Here is a 7,522-nt window from a genome sequence, read left to right as displayed (position 1 = left end):
ACGAAGAAACTTAAACACTAAAATCCGAGTTAGATCGTACGATTTTTGTACGATGTTCTGATACCAAAGTCTTGGATTGGGTGTTGGATAGCTCCAAACTTTTTTTTTTTTTTTTACCCAATTGTCCTTAAGCTTTAGATCACCAGCTTCACTTTTGAACTGACGATTTCAGTTAAAAACATGCACATTACTTCTTAGCTCTTAAAACTGTGCTAAGTGCTTTATCAAATAAATTAACAGGCCTTTAAAAGATAAATAAGACTCTCTCATGCGGGTTTTCTCACTACTTTTCTGAATAAATAAAATAAAATACTTCGTAAAACTTTTGTACCAGAGAAAATTTTTATTTTTTCCCTCATTTTTCAATAGCTTCAAAAATGAAAAGAATAAAGTGACTATGATAAGGAACACTTTCAGGGGCAAATATTTCAATCAGCAGAGTTCCCTTTTATGTCCCTCTGACGACGTCAGCTCGCTGTCATCTCACGGGGGAGTGACTTCCTTCTGGCTGTGGAGTGCTCATGCAGCTCGCTAGCCACCCGTGTCCGCCGAGAAGCTCCACGCCTCAGGGGAATCCCTTCGCTTTCCCTTCTTTTCAATTTTCACCCATATAAGTTGCGATGGTTAATGCGTCAATTTAAGGGGGCCATGGGGAGCCCAGACTCTTGGTCCAACAAGACTCGGAGTGAGTCTGTGTGGCTGTTTGGGGGATGAGAGTAACATTCGATGCTGGAGTTGGACTAAAGCAGATTGCCCTGCCCAACGTGGTGGGCTTTGTCCAATCAGTTGAAGGCCCAACAGGAACAAAAGTGCTGACTCCCCACAGCCGATAAGCGGGAGCTCTTCTGGTCTGACCGTCTTAACGGGACGTCACCTTTTCTCCGCCTTTTAGACTGGACCTGAAATACCGGCTCTGCCTGGGGCCTGAGCCTGCGGCCGTCAGACGGGAACTGCGCCATCTGGCCTCCATGTTCTCAGGCCTCCGGGCACGGCCGGACCTCAGTGATTGGTTCTCCCGGGCCTCCAGCTTGCTGGCTGCAGTCCTGAAGACTTGTCAGCCTCCCTACTGAGTGCGTCCGTCCCCTTCTCAGCCCTGTCTGTCTGTGTGCATCTGGCCAGTTCTCTCCCCCTCCCCCAGAACCCCGACTAATGCATGAGGTTTGCCAAATACGCTGCAAAGCAACACAACATCGAATAGAGGCAGGAGGCCAGGAGCCTTTCCCCTGCGGTCCTGCCGCCCAGGCCAGTCACAAACTTTGACCAAGCTGCAACGGCTGGGACTGGGCAGTAGCGTCTGCAGAGGTCGCGCTTGCTCACGCTGGGAACCATGTGACGGCTGCCCCGCTCGCGCTCGCCGGGGTCTGCTGTGGCACTCGCCGGGGTCTGCTGTGGCACGGCGACCCTCCTGCGCTTTCTGACGGAGTAGGGCATTCGCTGAGGACATGGCGCACGTGCACACAGCAAGTGAGCGCTGAGCAGAGCGGCTGGCGCCGTGTCCCGGCTCAGATTCCTGCCTAATTACAACAATATTGTGTAAACGTCGGTCACATGCGTCTGCTTGTGAAACCCCCTGCCATGTGTGCCTTCTCCCAGGACACCGCACACGGTGACTCAGCACCGAGCCCTCCCAGCCCCTTGGTGCTGAGCACACGTGAGCAAAGCCCCGCAGCCCCGGCGCCCCGCACCGAGGCCCCGCGAGCCGAGCGCTGAGCGTGCACGCGCCCCGCGCCTCCGTCTGCCCGCTGGCGGCTCTGGTTCTGAAGAACCTGCTTTGCGGTGCAGCCTTTGAGACCCAGAGAAGCGCCAGCCACCCGGATCCGGTTAAACCGCATACCGTCTGCGGTTCTGGTCGAGGACACTTGCCAGATGCTCGGTCGTCACGGCCCCACCCAGCGCGGCGGCGGCTCTGGGGTTTGAGCACCCCGCGGCCGTGCGGGCGGCGTCAGGGACAGCTGCGCCCGCGGTCCTGTGTGGAGTCGAGATGGCCGGAGGTGCCTTCGCCAGCCGCCCCGGCGCCTGCGTGGACCGGCTGGTGGCGCTGCGGGGCCTTGGGCCCGGCCAGCGCTGGTTCTCCCTGAGGAAGGGGCCGCCTTCCCCCAACGCCAGGTGTCCCTCCGGGCGCGGGCGCGGGGATGCCTCCGACCGTCCTCTGGCTACATTTAGTGTCCAGCTCTGTTCCCTGCCACCCCGGCTCCAAGAACCTCCCAGGGGTGGGGCTGCCCCAAGCCTAGTCCTCCCTCCCTCGGAGGACAAAGGTGACCTGGGACCCACCCGCTGTGCACCCAGAATCCCTCTTCAGCCCAGACCTCGACTTCTTCCTGCTTCGCCTTCATGTTGGCAGAGGCCCTTCTCTGACCTTCTCTGATCTCCTGGCTCCTGAGCCTGTTCCCTGCTGGTTATGCCTCACCTCTGCCAGGCTCGCCCCGCCCCTCCCGGCTCGCCCCGCCCCTCCCGGCTCGCCCCGCCCCTCCCGCCTCGCCCCGCCCCCTCCCGGCTCGCCCCGCCCACTCCTGGCTCGCCCCGCCCCCTCCCGGCTCGCCCCGCCCCTCCCGCCTCGCCCCGCCCCTTCCCGGGTCGCTCCGCCCCTTCCCGCCCAGGAGCTCCTCGCTCCCGCCTGCTGCCCTGACATCCTATATGCCTGTCACCCATGTGGAACTGACCCCCTACGCCAGCGATGCTTACGGAGGCCATGTTTATTGGGACGGCGTGGGCGGGGCTGGGTATTGCACTCTGCTGGATGCCAGCCACCCCCAGGCCCCTGTACCCCGTCTGCTGGACTCCAGCTTCTCCGTCCTCTCCCACAGCCAGCACCCAGCGAGGAGCAGTCTTCGTGCAGGGCCTGCCTCGCCTTCCCCCTGGGGAGGGGGCCTGGGCGAGCGCGCCCCTGGGGTCCCCTGTCCGCGCTCCATCGCTCCTAGGCTGTGGTTGGCCTGAGGTGGCCCGGAGGCGTCTGGGGAGACCGTCTCCTCTGACCGCTGCCAAGCCGGCCTCCGTCCCCCCACCCCGAGCAGCAGATGGGCCCTGGACGCGGGGCTTACACGCCACTCCCCGGGCCCCGGACTGGACTCGCAGTTCCAGTTCCCTCCTGGCGCTCTGTCTGCGCTCCAGACGCCGCTGGCGGCTCCGTGGACTCGCGTCCCACCAACCTGTTCGCTGCACGCTTCTGTCTGTCTGTCCGTCGCCGTTATCCCAGCGTCTTCTGCCTGACACTCTCCTGTCAGCTGCTCCCGTGACAGGTTCCCTCCGCTGACAGGTGTTCAGGTGCCACTCCAAAGTCCCCTTCAGCACCAGCCAACCCCAGACGCGCCCCGCACACACCCACTCAGGTCACTGTCCCTGTCCCCGTATCTCCCAGCATCTCACTCACTCGTGTGCATACCGCTGTGTCACGCTGTCACCGCACTGACCTGCTCTGGCGAGACAGGCTAGTGAGGGGTCGGGAGAGTTCCGGGTAGAAGAAGTGGCAGCTTCAACACCCCTGAGGACAGCATTAGAGACACAAGGGCACAGGGTGGGAAGGCAGGCCGGGGCTGACGGTGGCAGGTCCCTGGGGCTCCCAGCAGGGCACCCCATGGTGTCCTTCATGCAGTGGCCCTCTGGGTGCTTGGGGGAATGGCTGCAGGAAGGACTCGGTGACCTGGGTGCTGCGCGGCAGTGGGCAGCTTGCGGTCAGTGGGGTTTGCGGGCTTGGCACCCCCAGCTCTGTGCTCCCCTTGGGGGAGGGTGGAGGGGTGACTGCTGAGGAAGTGTGGGAGCTGTCAGCCCTGCAACCTGCTGTCCCCGGGACTGCCCAGCCACAGCCTGCAGCCCCAGAAGTCAGTGGCCCGGGCTGGTTATAGGGGTAGGCAGACCGGAGACAGCCCAGCCTGGGAGTGGGCAGCCTTGTGGCCATGCAGCAAGGTGGGCCAGGCCTCCAGGGAGAGCGAAGTCCCCGGGGGGGCTCTGGAGAGGTTGGCGCTAAGCCACCAGAGGAGCGCAGCTGCACCCGCCCCCCGCAGTGCTGAGTTTCTCCGACGTGGGGGGGGCACGTGGTCCCGCCCCCAAGCAGGTTTCATGCTTGAGCCCATTTTCCGGGGGCGTGGGCAGCATCGCCCAGCTGGCTCAGGGCTGGCACCTGGGCTCTCTGGGAAGGGGTTCCCCACGCCCGCCTGCCTCCTGCATGCGGGGCCGGGCGGCCCCATCCGCCCTCGCTGAGCCCGCTTGGGCCCTCGTGTGTGAGCGCCCAGTTCACGCCAGGAGCGGAGGCAGCCGTGACCTCACCCCCTGGCCTTCGTCCCCGCGAGCTTCTTCAGGAACTTTCTCTTCCTGCTACCAGCGCTGGGCACACGCTCAGAGGACTCGCACGCTGTTGTTCCCGTTGCTGTTACGACATGGTGAGTTCCCGAAACCCCCCGCCCAGAGGAGGGGCGAGAAAGCCCTCGCTTACTCAGGGCCGCAGAAGGCTAAGAAGAAACAGATGCCTGGGGCTCACAGGCAGCAGCTCTTTGCTTGCTGCTCCCAGCCCTGGATGGCAGACCTGGCTGGGGTGTCGCCGCGCCTGAGGCCGGCCTGCCTGCGCCCTCCGAGGCTCCTCCGGCCCGCAGCAGAGCTGTGAGGCGAGGGTGACGGGCGCCCCGCCCCCGCCCCCAGACCCCGCAGCTGTTCCCACGGGGACTCTTCCGGCGGGGCGGGGGTGGGCCGCCCACCTTCCTCCATTTCACTTCGACTTGGCCACTCGGAGTTTCTGCGTGGAAAAGGACGGAGCTCATTTTGTTCCCTTATGAATCAATTTGGTCATTTTTTTTTTAACTCAAAAGTCATTTATGAAGCATCCATCACCCCTAACAGATGCCGGGCGCTGCCCCAAGCTGCCGGCGTGAGCGCCTGGAGATGGCCCCTGCCTTCTTGGTGTCACGTTCAGTCCCGCCTGCCCTGCCCGAATCCCCCGCACATCTCCAGTCATTGTCCCTGGGCCCTGGGTGATGCTCAAGTGTTTCTTGTGACTGGAAGCTGCCACCCAGCAGCAGCTGCCGGGAGTGAGCAGGACTGTCCACCCCCTTTGCTTCCTGCACAGGCCCATGGGCCGCAGAGGCCTCCCCGCCCCCCGGCGCTGGAAGCCAGTCCCCTCCCCTACACCCGGGGCCACACCCAGTGCCTGGAACCCAGCACGTGCCCAGTGTGGCCGGGACATAGGGGTTGCGCTGTCACTGCTCAGCACTTCCATGGGAGGACACCCCCCACCCAAGCACCTGGGGTGCGATCTGCCCTCTCCCTCCGCCCTCTGCACAGCACGCCCTAGTGAGCTGATGGTTGAGCCCAGTGAAGACGGTGAGCTGTGGGGACCCCTGTGTGTTCTCCCCACCACTGGAGCCTGTGACACCCCGACCCCTGCAGCCTCAGAGAAGCGTCTGGGCTGAGCCTGGCCCTGGCCAGTGGCCGGAAGCCCCTCCCGGGCAGCCCCGGTGCTGCAGGTCTGGCTGGGCGCTTACTCCAGGACCGACTCCCTGCTGGACCCTGTGCCATTTGAGGGCTGGTCCCTTCTGTCCTCTTGTCCCCAACCTCGGCATGGCTCTCCTCCATTCGAGCTCTTGGTGACTTGGCGACCGTCTGCCTCACTCGGTCTCCGAGTCACTCACAGTTCAGGCCATGAATATTCTGCCTGCTCCGTGGACACAGAAGCATCAGCCAGGTGACAGCCGCGGGGTGCGGCAGGGGCCACACGTCCGGTGGGGGTGGGGCTACACAGGAGCGTGGTTAAGGCGCCACGCACTCCCGATGCCACGCCCACGACACACGCTGCCCGCCGGCCAGGTCGGGGACCCTCCACGCCCTCCGCCCCTCACCGCGACCCTTCGCTTCGCGCTCCGAGCCCCAGGCCTGGCCACGGCGGGCTGTCCCCGCTCCTCCCTCTGGGCCCGCCCCTCCCGGGCTCGCGTGGCCTGCCCCGTGCTCCAGGGAGGGAGGGCTGGTGGCTGCCCCACGCCGCCGGCTTTCTGGGTTTCACTGCCCCCCACCCCCAGTTTGGGTGTCAGAAACGTAGGCCGGGCTGCAGCGGGTGCTGACGGCAGGCTGGCCCCGCCTGGGGACCCCAGCGGGCGGGTCTGCTGCCCCAGCTCCACCGCGGCCGGAGGCCTCGTGCAGGTCGGTCTCTGATGGGAGCATTGCGGCTCAGGGCTGGGCGGACAGAAGTAAAGCCCCTGACAGTGGAACCTTCCGGAACCTGGCAGCGCATCCGCATGACTTCGCTAGGGCCGCAGTAACGGAGCACAAGGCAAGCGACGAAGGCAGCGTGGAAACACACGGTGGCACATTCCGGATGGAGCCGCGGGGCTGCGACCCCGGGCCACGGGGCTGGGGGGGTCGGGGGGGGGCCCTTCCCGCCTCTTCCGGCCCAGGGTCTCGGCCGCATCCGGCTCTGCCGGTCCTCACGTGGTCTCCTCCCACGGACCCCAGGCGTAGGGCTGGGGCCGCCCGATTCTCGTGTGCCACGTCGTGATGGAGCCGCCTGTGAAGACCGTGTCCCGAGTGCAGGGTCGAGGTGGCGTGAAGGCGGGACAGGCCACCCCAGCGGTGCTGCCCCACACGGCCCTGCCGTGGCCCTGCCCCTGCCACACTCGCCGTCCCCGTCCCGCCTTACACACTCGCTCTCCCCATTCGTGCAAACTGGTGCTTCACTCAGGTCAATCGACTTTCCAAACATTCCTGGGCTGCCCGTCATGCCTCTGCCCTTGCTTTATGCTTTCATGGTCGCAGATCCCCTCCGTCCTGTGGAATCCGGCCAGGGCCCCCTCTGCGTCCCCTCGCTGCAGCCCCCGTAACGGTGGGGCGCGGACGCCAGCCTCGCCCGCCCGCGCCTCTGTGCCCCCCAGCGCCTGCGGGCCCCCGTCCCAGCTCCCGGGCCAGCCCCGGCCCCACGTGGCGAGCAGCCTCTGCTCGGGCTGTGTCCACGGCTCCTGGTCTCGCACACACACCCTCGGTGTCCACCCTCACGTCCCGGGCACGTGCCCTCCGTGTGGGGACCCTGGGCTCACACCCCATGTCCTCAGGAAGCCCTCTGCGGTCCTCCCCTTGGGAAGGCACCAAGGAAGTGTCTCCTGCGGACCCCAGCCTGGGGTGCCCACTGCCTGCCAGGTGCTCGCCGAACGGGCGGCATCGCTGCTGTGGCTCGCTTCCCCTGTCCTCGTGGAGGTGGCCCGCCATCATCCTTAACGCGGAGCTCCTGGTCCGCAGAGCGGCCCTGCCACGCAGCCCGCTCAGCACGCGCGTCAGACCGACAGCAAGGGACACCTGCGTGTGAGGACGGGGCCTGGCCCCACACTTACAGACGGAGACGGCCACCCCGCCAGCAAAGTGACATAAAACGACAGTTCCCAGAAACTCTAGGAAGATCCGGACTAGGCATGCACCTTTAGAATCTGAGCCGATGTCACGTTAGTTAGAGCCCAGATTTTCATTCAAACGATGACAGTATGACCCACGAGCTGACCGAAGGGACATCTAGCCTTAGGGGACCTGCGTTCTGAGTCCAAACACGAACAGGGAC

This window comes from Rousettus aegyptiacus, unplaced genomic scaffold (genome assembly GCF_014176215.1).
Source record: "Rousettus aegyptiacus isolate mRouAeg1 unplaced genomic scaffold, mRouAeg1.p scaffold_m13_p_1, whole genome shotgun sequence".
Lineage (NCBI taxonomy): Eukaryota > Metazoa > Chordata > Mammalia > Chiroptera > Pteropodidae > Rousettus > Rousettus aegyptiacus.
This window is presented reverse-complemented; position numbering follows the sequence as displayed.